Source organism: Rhinoderma darwinii, chromosome 2 (genome assembly GCF_050947455.1).
Source record: "Rhinoderma darwinii isolate aRhiDar2 chromosome 2, aRhiDar2.hap1, whole genome shotgun sequence".
Classification (NCBI taxonomy): Eukaryota; Metazoa; Chordata; class Amphibia; order Anura; family Rhinodermatidae; genus Rhinoderma; species Rhinoderma darwinii.
In genome coordinates, this window is record NC_134688.1 from 307,372,008 (window position 1) to 307,385,415 (window position 13,408).

A 13,408-nucleotide genomic window follows, 5' to 3' on the forward strand; every position below is an offset into this window, starting at 1 on the left:
GGGAGACTGTCTGGGAATCCGTGGTGCGGTTGAGCTTTTATTATGTCGTTTAGATTTTGTTTCACAATAGATTAAATAGGACTATGGATTAAAGCATTTAACGTCAATGGCCATTCTAAGCTGAATGTGCCTGCTCTCGTCAGATCGCAGAAGTTACACAGCTTAAGGCCTCGCTAGTACCAGTGTGTGAGACTGTCTGGGAATCCATGGTGCGGTTGACTTTTTATTATGTTGTTTAGATTTTGTTTCACAATAGATTAAATAGGACTATGGATTAAGGCTTTTAATGTCAATGGCCATTCTAAGCTGAATGTGCCTGCTCTCGTCAGATCGCAGAAGTTACACAGCTTAAGGCCTCGCTAGTACCAGTGTGGGAGACTATCTGGGAATCCGTGGTGCGGTTGACTTTTTATTATGTCAATTAGATTTTGTTTCACAATTGATTAAATAGGACTATGGATTAAAGCATTTAACGTCTATGGCCATTCTAAGCTGAATGTGCCTGCTCTCGTCAGATCGCAGAAGTTACACAGCTTAAGGCCTCGCTAGTACCAGTGTGGGAGACTGTCTGGGAATCCGTGGTGCGGTTGACTTTTTATTATGTCGTTTAGATTTTGTTTCACAATAGATTAAATAGGACTATGGATTAAAGCATTTAACGTCAATGGCCATTCTAAGCTGAATGTGCCTGCTCTCGTCAGAACGCAGAAGTTACACAGCTTAAGGCCTCGCTAGTACCAGTGTGGGAGACTGTCTGGGAATCCGTGGTGCGGTTGACTTTTCATTATGTCGTTTAGATTTTGTTTCACAATTGATTAAATAGGACTATGGATTAAAGCATTTAAAGTCAATGGCCATTCGAAGCTGAATGTTCCTGCTCTCGTCAGATCGCAGAAGTTACACAGCTTAAGGCCTCGCTAGTACCAGTGTGGGAGACTATCTGGGAATCCGTGGTGCGGTTGACTTTTTATTATGTCAATTAGATTTTGTTTCACAATTGATTAAATAGGACTATGGATTAAAGCATTTAACGTCTATGGCCATTCTAAGCTGAATGTGCCTGCTCTCGTCAGATCGCAGAAGTTACACAGCTTAAGGCCTCGCTAGTACCAGTGTGGGAGATTGTCTGGGAATCCGTGGTGCGGTTGACTTTTTATTATGTCGTTTAGATTTTGTTTCACAATAGATTAAATAGGACTATGGATTAAAGCATTTAACGTCAATGGCCATTCTAAGCTGAATGTGCCTGCTCTCGTCAGAACGCAGAAGTTACACAGCTTAAGGCCTCGCTAGTACCAGTGTGGGAGACTGTCTGGGAATCCGTGGTGCGGTTGACTTTTCATTACGTCGTTTAGATTTTGTTTCACAATTGATTAAATAGGACTATGGATTAAAGCATTTAAAGTCAATGGCCATTCGAAGCTGAATGTTCCTGCTCTCGTCAGATCGCAGAAGTTACACAGCTTAAGGCCTCGCTAGTACCAGTGTGGGAGACTGTCTGGGAATCCGTGGTGCGGTTGAAATTTTATTATGTCGTTTAGATTTTGTTTCACAATCGATTAAAAAGGACTATGGATTAAAGCATTTAATGTCAATGGCCATTCTAAGCTGAATGTGCCTGCTCTCGTCAGATCGCAGAAGTTACACAGCTTAAGACCCCGCTAGTACCAGTGTGGGAGACTGCCTGGGAATCCGTGGTGCGGTTGACTTTTTATTATGTTGTTTAGATTTTGTTTCACAATAGATTAAATAGGACTATGGATTAAGGCTTTTAACGTCAATGGCCATTCTAAGCTGAATGTGCCTGCTCTCGTCAGATCGCAGAAGTTACACAGCTTAAGGCCTCGCTAGTACCAGTGTGGGAGACTATCTGGGAATCCGTGGTGCGGTTGACTTTTTATTATGTCGTTTAGATTTTGTTTCACAATTGATTAAATAGGACTATGGATTAAAGCATTTAAAGTCAATGGCCATTCTAAGCTGAATGTTCCTGCTCTCGTCAGATCGCAGAAGTTACACAGCTTAAGGCCTCGCTAGTACCAGTGTGGGAGACTGTCTGGGAATCCGTGGTGCGGTTGAATTTTTATTATGTCGTTTAGATTTTGTTTCACAATCGATTAAAAAGGACTATGGATTAAAGCATTTAATGTCAATGGCCATTCTAAGCTGAATGTGCCTGCTCTCGTCAGATCGCAGAAGTTACACAGCTTAAGGCCCCGCTAGTACCAGTGTGGGAGACTGTCTGGGAATCCGTGGTGCGGTTGACTTTTTATTATGTCGTTTAGATTTTGTTTCACAATCGATTAAAAAGGACTATGGATTAAAGCATTTAATGTCAATGGCCATTCTAAGCTGAATGTCCCTGCTCTCGTCAGATCGCAGAAGTTACACAGCTTAAGGCCTCGCTAGTACCAGTGTGGGAGACTGTCTGGGAATCCGTGGTGCAGTTGAAGTTTTATTATGTCGTTTAGATTTTGTTTCACAATCGATTAAAAAGGACTATGGATTAAAGCATTTAATGTCAATGGCCATTCTAAGCTGAATGTCCCTGCTCTCGTCAGATCGCAGAAGTTACACAGCTTAAGGCCTCGCTAGTACCAGTGTGGGAGACTGTCTGGGAATCCGTGGTGCGGTTGACATTTTATTATGTTGTTTAGATTTTGTTTCACAATAGATTAAATAGGACTATGGATTAAAGCATTTAACGTCAATGGCCATTCTAAGCTGAATGTGCCTGCTCTCGTCAGATCGCATTAGTTACACAGCTTAAGGCCTCGCTAGTACCAGTGTGGGAGACTGTCTGGGAATCCGTGGTGCGGTTGAATTTTTATTATGTCGTTTAGATTTTGTTTCACAATCGATTAAAAAGGACTATGGATTAAAGCATTTAATGTCAATGGCCATTCTAAGCTGAATGTCCCTGCTCTCGTCAGATCGCAGAAGTTACACAGCTTAAGTCCTCGCTAGTACCAGTGAGGGAGACTGTCTGGGAATCTGTGGTGCGGTTGACTTTTTATTATGTCGTTTAGATTTTGTTTCACAATCGATTAAAAAGGACTATGGATTAAAGCATTTAATGTCAATGGCCATTCTAAGCTGAATGTCCCTGCTCTCGTCAGATCGCAGAAGTTACACAGCTTAAGGCTTCGCTAGTACCAGTGTGGGAGACTGTCTGGGAATCCGTGGTGCGGTTGAATTTTTATTATGTCGTTTAGATTTTGTTTCACAATCGATTAAAAAGGACTATGGATTAAAGCATTTAATGTTAATGGCCATTCTAAGCTGTATGTCCCTCCTCTCGTCAGATCGCAGAAGTTACACAGCTTAAGGCCTCGCTAGTACCAGTGTGGGAGACTGTCTGGGAATCCGTGGTGTGGTTGACTTTTTATTATGTTGTTTAGATTTTGTTTCACAATAGATTAAATAGGACTATGGATTAAAGCATTTAACGTCAATGGCCATTCTAAGCTGAATGTCCCTGCTCTCGTCAGATCGCAGAAGTTACACAGCTTAAGGCCTCGCTAGTACCAGTGTGGGAGACTGTCTGGGAATCCGTGGTGCGGTTGAATTTTTATTATGTCGTTTAGATTTTGTTTCACAATCGATTAAAAAGGACTATGGATTAAAGCATTTAATGTCAATGGCCATTCTAAGCTGTATGTCCCTGCTCTCGTCAGATCGCAGAAGTTACACAGCTTAAGGCCTCGCTAGTACCAGTGTGGGAGACTGTCTGGGAATCCGTGGTGGGGTTGAATTTTTATTATGTCGTTTAGATTTTGTTTCACAATCGATTAAAAAGGACTATGGATTAAAGCATTTTATGTCAATGGCCATTCTAAGCTGAATGTGCCTGCCCTCGTTAGATCGCAGAAGTTACACAGCTTAACGCCTCGCTAGTACCAGTGTGGGAGACTGTCTGGGAATCTGTGGTGCGGTTGACTTTTTAATATGTCGTTTAGATTTTGTTTCACAATAGATTAAAAAGGACTATGGATTAAAGCATTTAATGTCTATGGCCATTCTAAGCTGAGTGTCCCTGCTCTCGTCAGTTCGCAGAAGTTACACAGCTTAAGGCCTCGCTTGTACCAGTGTGGGAGACTGTCTGGGAATCTGTGGTGCGGTTGCCTTTTTATTATGTCGTTTAGATTTTGTTTCACAATCGATTAAAAAGGACTATGGATTAAAGCATTTAATGTCAATGGCCATTCTAAGCTGAATGTGCCTGACCTCGTTAGATCGCAGAAGTTACACAGCTTAAGGCCTCGCTAGTAACAGTGTGGGAGACTGTCTGGGAATCCGTGGTGCGGTTGACTTTTTATTATGTCGTTTAGATTTTGTTTCACAATAGATTAAATAGGACTATGGATTAAAGCATTTAACGTCAATGGCCATTCTAAGCTGAATGTGCCTGCTCTCGTCAGATCGCAGAAGTTACACAGCTTAAGCCCTCGCTAGTACCAGTGTGGGAGACTGTCTGGGAATCCGTGGTGCGGTTGAATTTTTATTATGTCGTTTAGATTTTGTTTCACAATCGATTAAAAAGGACTATGGATTAAAGCATTTAATGTCAGTGGCCATTCTAAGCTGGATGTCCCTGCTCTCGTCAGATCGCAGAAGTTACACAGCTTAAGGCCTCGCTAGTACCGGTGTGGGAGACTGTCTGGGAATCCGTGGTGCGGTTGACTTTTTATTATGTCGTTTAGATTTTGTTTCACAATCGATTAAAAAGGACTATGGATTAAAGCATTTAATGTCAATGGCCATTCTAAGCTTAATGTGCCTGCTCTCGTCAGATCGCAGAAGTTACACAGCTTAAGGCCTCGCTAGTACCTGTGTGGGAGACTGTCTGGGAATCCGTGGTGCTGTTGACTTTTTATTATGTCGTTTAGATTTTGTTTCACAATCGATTAAAAAGGACTATGGATTAAAGCATTTAATGTCAATGGCCATTCTAAGCTGAATGTGCCTGCTCTCGTTAGATCGCAGAAGTTACACAGCTTAACGCCTCGCTAGTACCAGTGTGGGAGACTGTCTGGGAATCTGTGGTGCGGTTGACTTTTTAATATGTCGTTTAGATTTTGTTTCATAATAGATTAAAAAGGACTATGGATTAAAGCATTTAATGTCAATGGCCATTCTAAGCTGAATGTCCCTGCTCTCGTCAGATCGCAGAAGTTACACAGCTTAAGGCCTCGCTAGTACCAGTGTGGGAGACTGTCTGGGAATCCGTGGTGCGGTTGCCTTTTTATTATGTCGTTTAGATTTTGTTTCACAATCGATTAAAAAGGACTATGGATTAAAGCATTTAAAGTCAATGGCCATTCTAAGCTGAATGTGCCTGCTCTCGTTAGATCGCAGAAGTTACACAGCTTAACGCCTCGCTAGTACCAGTGTGGGAGACTGTCTGGGAATCCGTGGTGCGGATGACTTTTTATTATGTCGTTTAGATTTTGTTTCACAATAGATTGAATAGGACTATGGATTAAAGTATTTAACGTCAATGGCCATTCTAAGCTGAATGTGCCTGCTCTCGTCAGATCGCAGAAGTTACACAGCTTAAGGCCTCGCTAGTACCTGTGTGGGAGACTGTCTGGGAATCCGTGGTGCTGTTGACTTTTTATTATGTCGTTTAGATTTTGTTTCACAATCGATTAAAAAGGACTATGGATTAAAGCATTTAATGTCAATGGCCATTCAAAGCTGAATGTCCCTGCTCTCGTCAGATCGCAGAAGTTACACAGCTTAAGGCCTCGCTAGTACCAGTGTGGGAGACTGTCTGGGAATCCGTGGTGTGGTTGACTTTTTATTATGTCGTTTAGATTTTGTTTCACAATCGATTAAAAAGGACTATGGATTAAAGCATTTAATGTCAATGGCCATTCTAAGCTGAATGTGCCTGCTCTCGTCAGATCGCAGAAGTTACACAGCTTAAGGCCTCGCTAGTACCTGTGTGGGAGACTGTCTGGGAATCCGTGGTGCTGTTGACTTTTTATTATGTCGTTTAGATTTTGTTTCACAATCGATTAAAAAGGACTATGGATTAAAGCATTTAATGTCAATGGCCATTCTAAGCTGAATGTGCCTGCTCTAGTCAGATCGCAGAAGTTACACAGCTTAAGGCCTTGCTAGTACCAGTGTGGGAGACTGTCTGGGAATCCGTGGTGCGGTTGACTTTTTATTATGTCGTTTAGATTTTGTTTCACAATCGATTAAAAAGGACTATGGATTAAAGCATTTAATGTCAATGGCCATTCTAAGCTGAATGTGCCTGCTCTCGTCAGATCGCAGAAGTTACACAGCTTAAGGCCTCGCTAGTACCAGTGTGGGAGACTGTTTGGGAATCCGTGGTGCGGTTGACTTTTTATTATGTAGTTTAGATTTTGTTTCACAATAGATTAAATAGGACTATGGATTAAAGCATTTAACATCAATGGCCATTCTAAGCTGAATGTGCCTGCTCTCATCAGATCGCAGAAGTTACACAGCTTAAGGCCTCGTTAGTACCAGTGTGGGAGACTGTCTGGGAATCCGTGGTGCGGTTGAATTTTTATTATGTCGTTTAGATTTTGTTTCACAATCGATTAAAAAGGACTATGGATTAAAGCATTTAAAGTCAATGGCCATTCTAAGCTGAATGTGCCTGCTCTCGTTAGATCGCAGAAGTTACACAGCTTAACGCCTCGCTAGTACCAGTGTGGGAGACTGTCTGGGAATCCGTGGTGCGGATGACTTTTTATTATGTCGTTTAGATTTTGTTTCACAATAGATTGAATAGGACTATGGATTAAAGTATTTAACGTCAATGGCCATTCTAAGCTGAATGTGCCTGCTCTCGTCAGATCGCAGAAGTTACACAGCTTAAGGCCTCGCTAGTACCTGTGTGGGAGACTGTCTGGGAATCCGTGGTGCTGTTGACTTTTTATTATGTCGTTTAGATTTTGTTTCACAATCGATTAAAAAGGACTATGGATTAAAGCATTTAATGTCAATGGCCATTCTAAGCTGAATGTCCCTGCTCTCGTCAGATCGCAGAAGTTACACAGCTTAAGGCCTCGCTAGTACCAGTGTGGGAGACTGTCTGGGAATCCGTGGTGTGGTTGACTTTTTATTATGTCGTTTAGATTTTGTTTCACAATCGATTAAAAAGGACTATGGATTAAAGCATTTAATGTCAATGGCCATTCTAAGCTGAATGTGCCTGCTCTCGTCAGATCGCAGAAGTTACACAGCTTAAGGCCTCGCTAGTACCTGTGTGGGAGACTGTCTGGGAATCCGTGGTGCTGTTGACTTTTTATTATGTCGTTTAGATTTTGTTTCACAATCGATTAAAAAGGACTATGGATTAAAGCATTTAATGTCAATGGCCATTCTAAGCTGAATGTGCCTGCTCTAGTCAGATCGCAGAAGTTACACAGCTTAAGGCCTTGCTAGTACCAGTGTGGGAGACTGTCTGGGAATCCGTGGTGCGGTTGACTTTTTATTATGTCGTTTAGATTTTGTTTCACAATCGATTAAAAAGGACTATGGATTAAAGCATTTAATGTCAATGGCCATTCTAAGCTGAATGTGCCTGCTCTCGTCAGATCGCAGAAGTTACACAGCTTAAGGCCTCGCTAGTACCAGTGTGGGAGACTGTTTGGGAATCCGTGGTGCGGTTGACTTTTTATTATGTAGTTTAGATTTTGTTTCACAATAGATTAAATAGGACTATGGATTAAAGCATTTAACGTCAATGGCCATTCTAAGCTGAATGTGCCTGCTCTCATCAGATCGCAGGAGTTACACAGCTTAAGGCCTCGTTAGTACCAGTGTGGGAGACTGTCTGGGAATCCGTGGTGCGGTTGAATTTTTATTATGTCGTTTAGATTTTGTTTCACAATCGATTAAAAAGGACTATGGATTAAAGCATTTAATGTCAATGGCCATTCTAAGCTGAATGTGCCTGCTCTCGTCAGATCGCAGAAGTTACACAGCTTATGGCCTCGCTAGTATCAATGTGGGAGACTGTCTGGGAATCCGTGGTGCGGTTGACTTTTTATTATGTCGTTTAGATTTTGTTTCACAATAGATTAAAAAGGACTATGGATTAAAGCATTTAATATCAATGGCCATTCTAAGCTGAATGTGCCTGCTCTCGTCAGATCGCAGAAGTTACACAGCTTAAGGCCTCGCTAGTACCAGCGTGGGAGACTGTCTGGGAATCCGTGGTGCGGTTGAATTGTTATTATGTCGTTTAGATTTTGTTTCACAATAGATTAAAAAGGACTATGGATTAATGCATTTAATGTCAATGGCCATTCTAAGCTGAATGTGCCTGCTCTCGTCAGATCGCAGAAGTTACCTAGCTTAAGGCCTCACTAGTACCAGTGTGGGAGACTGTCTGGGAATCCGTGGTGCGGTTGACATTTTATTATGTCGTTTAGATTTTGTTTCACAATAGATTAAATAGGACTATGGATTAAAGCATTTAACGTCAATGGCCATTCTAAGCTGAATGTGCCTGCTCTCGTCAGAACGCAGAAGTTACACAGCTTAAGGCCTCGCTAGTACCAGTGTGGGAGACTGTCTGGGAATCCGTGGTGCGGTTGACTTTTTATTATGTCGTTTAGATTTTGTTTCAGAATCGATTAAAAAGGACTATGGATTAAAGCATTTAACGTCAATGGCCATTCTAAGCTGAATGTGCCTGCTCTCGTCAGATCGCAGAAGTTACACAGCTTAAGGCCTCGCTAGTACCAGTGTGGGAGACTGTCTGGGAATCCGTGGTGCGGTTGACTTTTTATTATGTCGTTTAGATTTTGTTTCACAATCGATTAAAAAGGACTATGGATTAAAGCATTTAATGTCAATGGCCATTCTAAGCTGAATTTGCCTGCTCTCGTCAGATCGCAGAAGTTACACAGCTTAAGGCCCCGCTAGTACCATTGTGGGAGTCTGTCTGGGAATACGTGGTGCGGTTGACTCTTTATTATGTCGTTTAGATTTTGTTTCACAATTGATTAAATAGGACTATGGATTAAAGCATTTAACATCAATGGCCATTCTAAGCTGAATGTGCCTGCTCTCGTCAGATCGCAGAAGTTACACAGCTTAAGCCCTCGCTAGTACAAGTGTGGGAGACTGTCTGGGAATCCGTGGTGCAGTTGAATTTTTATTATGGCGTTTAGATTTTGTTTCACAATCGATTAAAAAGGACTATGGATTAAAGCATTTAATGTCAATGGCCATTCTAAGCTGAATGTGCCTGCTCTCGTCAGATCGCAGAAGTTACACAGCTTAAGGCCTCGCTAGTACCAGTGTGGGAGACTGTCTGGGAATCCGTGGTGCGGTTGACTTTTTATTATGTCGTTTAGATTTTGTTTCACAATAGATTAAATAGGACTATGGATTAAAGCATTTAACATCAATGGCCATTCTAAGCTGAATGTGCCTGCTCTCGTCAAAATGCAGAAGTTACACAGCTTAAGTCCTCGCTAGTACCAGTGTGGGAGACTGTCTGGGAATCCGTGGTGCGGTTGAGCTTTTATTATGTCGTTTAGATTTTGTTTCACAATAGATTAAATAGGACTATGGATTAAAGCATTTAACGTCAATGGCCATTCTAAGCTGAATGTGCCTGCTCTCGTCAGATCGCAGAAGTTACACAGCTTAAGGCCTCGCTAGTACCAGTGTGTGAGACTGTCTGGGAATCCGTGGTGCGGTTGACTTTTTATTATGTTGTTTAGATTTTGTTTCACAATAGATTAAATAGGACTATGGATTAAGGCTTTTAATGTCAATGGCCATTCTAAGCTGAATGTGCCTGCTCTCGTCAGATCGCAGAAGTTACACAGCTTAAGGCCTTGCTAGTACCAGTGTGGGAGACTATCTGGGAATCCGTGGTGCGGTTGACTTTTTATTATGTCAATTAGATTTTGTTTCACAATTGATTAAATAGGACTATGGATTAAAGCATTTAACGTCAATGGCCATTCTAAGCTGAATGTTCCTGCTCTCGTCAGAGCACAGAAGTTACACAGCTTAAGGCCTCGCTAGTACCAGTGTGGGAGACTGTCTGGGAATCCGTGGTGCGGTTGAATTTTTATTATGTCGTTTAGATTTTGTTTCACAATCGATTAAAAAGGACTATGGATTAAAGCATTTAATGTCAATGGCCATTCTAAGCTGAATGTGCCTGCTCTCGTCAGATCGCAGAAGTTACACAGCTTAAGGCCCCGCTAGTACCAGTGTGGGAGATTGTCTGGGAATCCGTGGTGCGGTTGACTTTTTATTATGTCGTTTAGATTTTGTTTCACAATAGATTAAATAGGACTATGGATTAAAGCATTTAACGTCAATGGCCATTCTAAGCTGAATGTGCCTGTTCTCGTCAGAACGCAGAAGTTACACAGCTTAAGGCCTCGCTAGTACCAGTGTGGGAGACTGTCTGGGAATCCGTGGTGCGGTTGACTTTTCATTATGTCGTTTAGATTTTGTTTCACAATTGATTAAATAGGACTATGGATTAAAGCATTTAAAGTCAATGGCCATTCTAAGCTGAATGTTCCTGCTCTCGTCAGATCGCAGAAGTTACACAGCTTAAGGCCTCGCTAGTACCAGTGTGGGAGACTGTCTGGGAATCCGTGGTGCGGTTGAATTTTTATTATGTCGTTTAGATTTTGTTTCACAATAGATTAAATAGGACTATGGATTAAAGCAGTTATTGTCAATGGCCATTCTAAGCTGAATGTGCCTGCTCTCGTCAGATCGCAGAACTTACACAGCTTAAGGCCACGCTAGTACCAGTGTGGGAGACTGTCTGGGAATCAGTGGTGCGGTTGACTTTTTATTATGTCGTTTAGATTTTGTTTCACAATCGATTAAAAAGGACTATGGATTAAAGCATTTAATGTCAATGGCCATTCTAAGCTGAATGTGCCTGCTCTTGTCAGATCGCAGAACTTACACAGCTTAAGGCCTCGCTAGTACCAGTGTGGGAGACTGTCTGAGAATCTGTGGTGCGGTTGCCTTTTTATTATGTCGTTTAGATTTTGTTTCACAATAGATTAAATAGGACTATGGATTAAAGCAGTTATTGTCAATGGCCATTCTAAGCTGAATGTGCCTCCTCTCGTAAGATCGCAGAAGTTACACAGCTTAAGGCCTCGCTAGTACCAGTGTGGGAGACTGTCTTGGAATCCATGGTGTGGTTGACTTTTTATTATGTCGTTTAGAATTTGTTTCACAATCGATTAAAAATAATAATAAACTAAAGCTTTAAAAGTTAATGGCTATTCTTAGGTGAAATGTGCCTTTTCTCGTCAAATCGCAGATCAATAACACTTTAACACCTCGCTAGTACCAGTGTGGGAGACTTTCTGGGCTTCCGTGGTGCTGTTGACTTTTTATTATGTCGTTTAGAATTTCTTTCACAATTGTTTAAAAATAAAAATAGACTAAAGCTTTAAAAGTTAATAGCCATTCTAAGCTTAAATGTGCCTTTTCTCGTCAAATCGCAGATATATAACACTTTAAGGCCTCGCTAGTACGAGTGTGAGAGACTGTCTGGGAATCCGAGGTGCAGTTGACTTTTTATTATGTCGTTTAGATTTGTTTCACAATCGATTAAAATGGACTATGGATTAAAGCATTTAATGTTAATGGCCATTCTAAGCTGAATGTGCCTGCTCTTGTCAGATCGCAGAAGTTACACAGTTTAAGTCCTTGCTAGTACCAGTGTGGGAGACTGTCTGGGAATCCGTGGTGCGGTAGACTTTTAATTATGTCATTTAGATTTTGTTTTGAGAATCGATTAAAAAGGACTATGGATTAAAGCATTTAATGTCAAAGGCCATTCTAAGCTGAATGTCCCTGCTCTCGTCAGATCGCAGAAGTTACACAGCTTAAGGCCTCGCTAGTACCAGTGTGGGAGACTGTCTGGGAATCCGTGGTGCGGTTGACTTTTTATTATGTCGTTTAGATTTTGTTTCACAATCGATTAAAAAGGACTATGGATTAAAGCATTTAATGTCAATGGCCATTCTAAGCTGAATGTGCCTGCTCTTGTCAGATCACAGAAGTTACACAGCTTAAGTCCTCGCTAGTACCAGTGTGGGAGACTGTCTGGGAATCCGTGGTGCGGTTGAATTTTTATTATGTCGTTTAGATTTTGTTTCACAATAGATTAAATAGGACTATGGATTAAAGCATTTAATGTCAAAGGCCATTCTAAGCTGAATGTCCCTGCTCTCGTCAGATCGCAGAAGTTACACAGCTTAAGGCCTCGCTAGTACCAGTGTGGGAGACTGTCTGGGAATCCGTGGTGCGGTTGACTTTTTATTATGTCGTTTAGATTTGTTTCACAATCGATTAAAATGGACTATGGATTAAAGCATTTAATGTTAATGGCCATTCTAAGCTGAATGTGCCTGCTCTTGTCAGATCGCAGAAGTTACACAGTTTAAGTCCTTGCTAGTACCAGTGTGGGAGACTGTCTGGGAATCCGTGGTGCGGTAGACTTTTAATTATGTCATTTAGATTTTGTTTTGAGAATCGATTAAAAAGGACTATGGATTAAAGCATTTAATGTCAATGGCCATTCTAAGCTGAATGTGCCTGCTCTTGTCAGATCGCTGAAGTTACACAGCTTAAGGCCTCGCTAGTACCAGTGTGGGAGACTGTCTGGGAATCCGTGGTGCAGTTGACTTTTTATTATGTCGTTTAGATTTTGTTTCACAATCGATTAAAAAGGACTATGGATTAAAGCATTTAATGTCAATGGCCATTCTAAGCTGAATGTTCCTGCTCTCGTCAGATCGCAGAAGTTACACAGCCTAAGACCTCGCTAGTACCAGTGTGGGAGACTGTCTTGGAATCCATGGTGCGGATGACTTTTTATTATGTCGTTTAGAATTTGTTTCACAATCGATTAAAAGTAATAATAAACTAAAGCTTTAAAAGTTAACGGCTATTCTTAGCTGAAATGTGCCTTTTCTCGTCAAATCGCAGATGAATAACACTTTAACACCTCGCTAGTACCAGTGTGGGAGACTTTCTGGGCTTCCGTGGTGCTGTTGACTTTTTATTATGTCGTTTAGAATTTGTTTCACAATTGTTTAAAAATAAAAATAGACTAAAGCTTTAAAAGTTAATAGCCATTCTAAGTTTAAATGTGCCTTTTCTCGTCAAATCACAGATATAAAACACTTTAAGGCCTCACTAGTACGAGTATGAGAGACTATCTGGGAATCCGAGGTGCGGTTGACTTTTTATTATGTCGTTTAGATTTGTTTCACAATCGATTAAAAAGGACTATGGATTAAAGCATTTAATGTCAATGGCCATTCTAAGCTGAATGTCCCTTCTTTTGTCAGATCGCAGAAGTTACACAGCTTAAGGCCTCGCTAGTACCAGTGTGGGAGACTGTCTG

General features: G+C 41.3%; 54 pseudogenes; all 54 read left to right on the top strand.

The window, feature by feature from the left end:
• The first annotated feature begins 102 nt into the window (after positions 1 to 102).
• LOC142746972 (5S ribosomal RNA) lies at positions 103 to 221 on the top strand (annotated as a pseudogene).
• A 67-nt stretch (positions 222 to 288) lies between these two features.
• On the top strand, positions 289 to 407 carry LOC142744615 (5S ribosomal RNA; annotated as a pseudogene).
• A 67-nt stretch (positions 408 to 474) lies between these two features.
• Positions 475 to 593, top strand: LOC142744272 (5S ribosomal RNA; annotated as a pseudogene).
• A 67-nt stretch (positions 594 to 660) lies between these two features.
• Positions 661 to 779, top strand: LOC142743883 (5S ribosomal RNA; annotated as a pseudogene).
• Positions 780 to 846: 67 nt separating this feature from the next.
• LOC142745084 (5S ribosomal RNA) lies at positions 847 to 965 on the top strand (annotated as a pseudogene).
• Positions 966 to 1,032: 67 nt separating this feature from the next.
• On the top strand, positions 1,033 to 1,151 carry LOC142745485 (5S ribosomal RNA; annotated as a pseudogene).
• Positions 1,152 to 1,218: 67 nt separating this feature from the next.
• On the top strand, positions 1,219 to 1,337 carry LOC142743894 (5S ribosomal RNA; annotated as a pseudogene).
• A 67-nt stretch (positions 1,338 to 1,404) lies between these two features.
• On the top strand, positions 1,405 to 1,523 carry LOC142746599 (5S ribosomal RNA; annotated as a pseudogene).
• Positions 1,524 to 1,590: 67 nt separating this feature from the next.
• Positions 1,591 to 1,709, top strand: LOC142744168 (5S ribosomal RNA; annotated as a pseudogene).
• Positions 1,710 to 1,776: 67 nt separating this feature from the next.
• LOC142744626 (5S ribosomal RNA) lies at positions 1,777 to 1,895 on the top strand (annotated as a pseudogene).
• Positions 1,896 to 1,962: 67 nt separating this feature from the next.
• Positions 1,963 to 2,081, top strand: LOC142744906 (5S ribosomal RNA; annotated as a pseudogene).
• A 67-nt stretch (positions 2,082 to 2,148) lies between these two features.
• LOC142743797 (5S ribosomal RNA) lies at positions 2,149 to 2,267 on the top strand (annotated as a pseudogene).
• Positions 2,268 to 2,334: 67 nt separating this feature from the next.
• On the top strand, positions 2,335 to 2,453 carry LOC142745895 (5S ribosomal RNA; annotated as a pseudogene).
• Positions 2,454 to 2,520: 67 nt separating this feature from the next.
• LOC142744195 (5S ribosomal RNA) lies at positions 2,521 to 2,639 on the top strand (annotated as a pseudogene).
• Positions 2,640 to 2,706: 67 nt separating this feature from the next.
• Positions 2,707 to 2,825, top strand: LOC142747009 (5S ribosomal RNA; annotated as a pseudogene).
• Positions 2,826 to 2,892: 67 nt separating this feature from the next.
• Positions 2,893 to 3,011, top strand: LOC142746901 (5S ribosomal RNA; annotated as a pseudogene).
• Positions 3,012 to 3,078: 67 nt separating this feature from the next.
• On the top strand, positions 3,079 to 3,197 carry LOC142746086 (5S ribosomal RNA; annotated as a pseudogene).
• A 253-nt stretch (positions 3,198 to 3,450) lies between these two features.
• LOC142745312 (5S ribosomal RNA) lies at positions 3,451 to 3,569 on the top strand (annotated as a pseudogene).
• A 67-nt stretch (positions 3,570 to 3,636) lies between these two features.
• Positions 3,637 to 3,755, top strand: LOC142747115 (5S ribosomal RNA; annotated as a pseudogene).
• A 625-nt stretch (positions 3,756 to 4,380) lies between these two features.
• On the top strand, positions 4,381 to 4,499 carry LOC142746476 (5S ribosomal RNA; annotated as a pseudogene).
• Positions 4,500 to 4,566: 67 nt separating this feature from the next.
• Positions 4,567 to 4,685, top strand: LOC142744711 (5S ribosomal RNA; annotated as a pseudogene).
• A 67-nt stretch (positions 4,686 to 4,752) lies between these two features.
• On the top strand, positions 4,753 to 4,871 carry LOC142744115 (5S ribosomal RNA; annotated as a pseudogene).
• A 67-nt stretch (positions 4,872 to 4,938) lies between these two features.
• LOC142746661 (5S ribosomal RNA) lies at positions 4,939 to 5,057 on the top strand (annotated as a pseudogene).
• A 67-nt stretch (positions 5,058 to 5,124) lies between these two features.
• Positions 5,125 to 5,243, top strand: LOC142744948 (5S ribosomal RNA; annotated as a pseudogene).
• A 253-nt stretch (positions 5,244 to 5,496) lies between these two features.
• LOC142744179 (5S ribosomal RNA) lies at positions 5,497 to 5,615 on the top strand (annotated as a pseudogene).
• Positions 5,616 to 5,682: 67 nt separating this feature from the next.
• LOC142746297 (5S ribosomal RNA) lies at positions 5,683 to 5,801 on the top strand (annotated as a pseudogene).
• Positions 5,802 to 5,868: 67 nt separating this feature from the next.
• Positions 5,869 to 5,987, top strand: LOC142744294 (5S ribosomal RNA; annotated as a pseudogene).
• A 67-nt stretch (positions 5,988 to 6,054) lies between these two features.
• LOC142746025 (5S ribosomal RNA) lies at positions 6,055 to 6,173 on the top strand (annotated as a pseudogene).
• A 67-nt stretch (positions 6,174 to 6,240) lies between these two features.
• On the top strand, positions 6,241 to 6,359 carry LOC142743821 (5S ribosomal RNA; annotated as a pseudogene).
• Positions 6,360 to 6,426: 67 nt separating this feature from the next.
• Positions 6,427 to 6,545, top strand: LOC142744051 (5S ribosomal RNA; annotated as a pseudogene).
• A 253-nt stretch (positions 6,546 to 6,798) lies between these two features.
• LOC142744412 (5S ribosomal RNA) lies at positions 6,799 to 6,917 on the top strand (annotated as a pseudogene).
• A 67-nt stretch (positions 6,918 to 6,984) lies between these two features.
• Positions 6,985 to 7,103, top strand: LOC142744682 (5S ribosomal RNA; annotated as a pseudogene).
• A 67-nt stretch (positions 7,104 to 7,170) lies between these two features.
• On the top strand, positions 7,171 to 7,289 carry LOC142744528 (5S ribosomal RNA; annotated as a pseudogene).
• Positions 7,290 to 7,356: 67 nt separating this feature from the next.
• LOC142746026 (5S ribosomal RNA) lies at positions 7,357 to 7,475 on the top strand (annotated as a pseudogene).
• A 67-nt stretch (positions 7,476 to 7,542) lies between these two features.
• LOC142743822 (5S ribosomal RNA) lies at positions 7,543 to 7,661 on the top strand (annotated as a pseudogene).
• Positions 7,662 to 7,728: 67 nt separating this feature from the next.
• On the top strand, positions 7,729 to 7,847 carry LOC142745173 (5S ribosomal RNA; annotated as a pseudogene).
• A 67-nt stretch (positions 7,848 to 7,914) lies between these two features.
• LOC142746319 (5S ribosomal RNA) lies at positions 7,915 to 8,033 on the top strand (annotated as a pseudogene).
• Positions 8,034 to 8,100: 67 nt separating this feature from the next.
• Positions 8,101 to 8,219, top strand: LOC142744679 (5S ribosomal RNA; annotated as a pseudogene).
• A 67-nt stretch (positions 8,220 to 8,286) lies between these two features.
• LOC142745760 (5S ribosomal RNA) lies at positions 8,287 to 8,405 on the top strand (annotated as a pseudogene).
• Positions 8,406 to 8,472: 67 nt separating this feature from the next.
• Positions 8,473 to 8,591, top strand: LOC142743906 (5S ribosomal RNA; annotated as a pseudogene).
• Positions 8,592 to 8,658: 67 nt separating this feature from the next.
• On the top strand, positions 8,659 to 8,777 carry LOC142745782 (5S ribosomal RNA; annotated as a pseudogene).
• A 67-nt stretch (positions 8,778 to 8,844) lies between these two features.
• On the top strand, positions 8,845 to 8,963 carry LOC142745601 (5S ribosomal RNA; annotated as a pseudogene).
• Positions 8,964 to 9,030: 67 nt separating this feature from the next.
• LOC142747267 (5S ribosomal RNA) lies at positions 9,031 to 9,149 on the top strand (annotated as a pseudogene).
• A 67-nt stretch (positions 9,150 to 9,216) lies between these two features.
• Positions 9,217 to 9,335, top strand: LOC142745794 (5S ribosomal RNA; annotated as a pseudogene).
• Positions 9,336 to 9,588: 253 nt separating this feature from the next.
• Positions 9,589 to 9,707, top strand: LOC142745720 (5S ribosomal RNA; annotated as a pseudogene).
• Positions 9,708 to 9,774: 67 nt separating this feature from the next.
• Positions 9,775 to 9,893, top strand: LOC142744133 (5S ribosomal RNA; annotated as a pseudogene).
• A 67-nt stretch (positions 9,894 to 9,960) lies between these two features.
• LOC142746722 (5S ribosomal RNA) lies at positions 9,961 to 10,079 on the top strand (annotated as a pseudogene).
• Positions 10,080 to 10,146: 67 nt separating this feature from the next.
• On the top strand, positions 10,147 to 10,265 carry LOC142744934 (5S ribosomal RNA; annotated as a pseudogene).
• Positions 10,266 to 10,332: 67 nt separating this feature from the next.
• On the top strand, positions 10,333 to 10,451 carry LOC142747861 (5S ribosomal RNA; annotated as a pseudogene).
• Positions 10,452 to 10,518: 67 nt separating this feature from the next.
• LOC142744907 (5S ribosomal RNA) lies at positions 10,519 to 10,637 on the top strand (annotated as a pseudogene).
• Positions 10,638 to 10,704: 67 nt separating this feature from the next.
• Positions 10,705 to 10,823, top strand: LOC142745607 (5S ribosomal RNA; annotated as a pseudogene).
• A 999-nt stretch (positions 10,824 to 11,822) lies between these two features.
• On the top strand, positions 11,823 to 11,941 carry LOC142745473 (5S ribosomal RNA; annotated as a pseudogene).
• A 253-nt stretch (positions 11,942 to 12,194) lies between these two features.
• Positions 12,195 to 12,313, top strand: LOC142745474 (5S ribosomal RNA; annotated as a pseudogene).
• A 253-nt stretch (positions 12,314 to 12,566) lies between these two features.
• On the top strand, positions 12,567 to 12,685 carry LOC142746215 (5S ribosomal RNA; annotated as a pseudogene).
• The last annotated feature ends 723 nt before the right edge of the window (positions 12,686 to 13,408 follow it).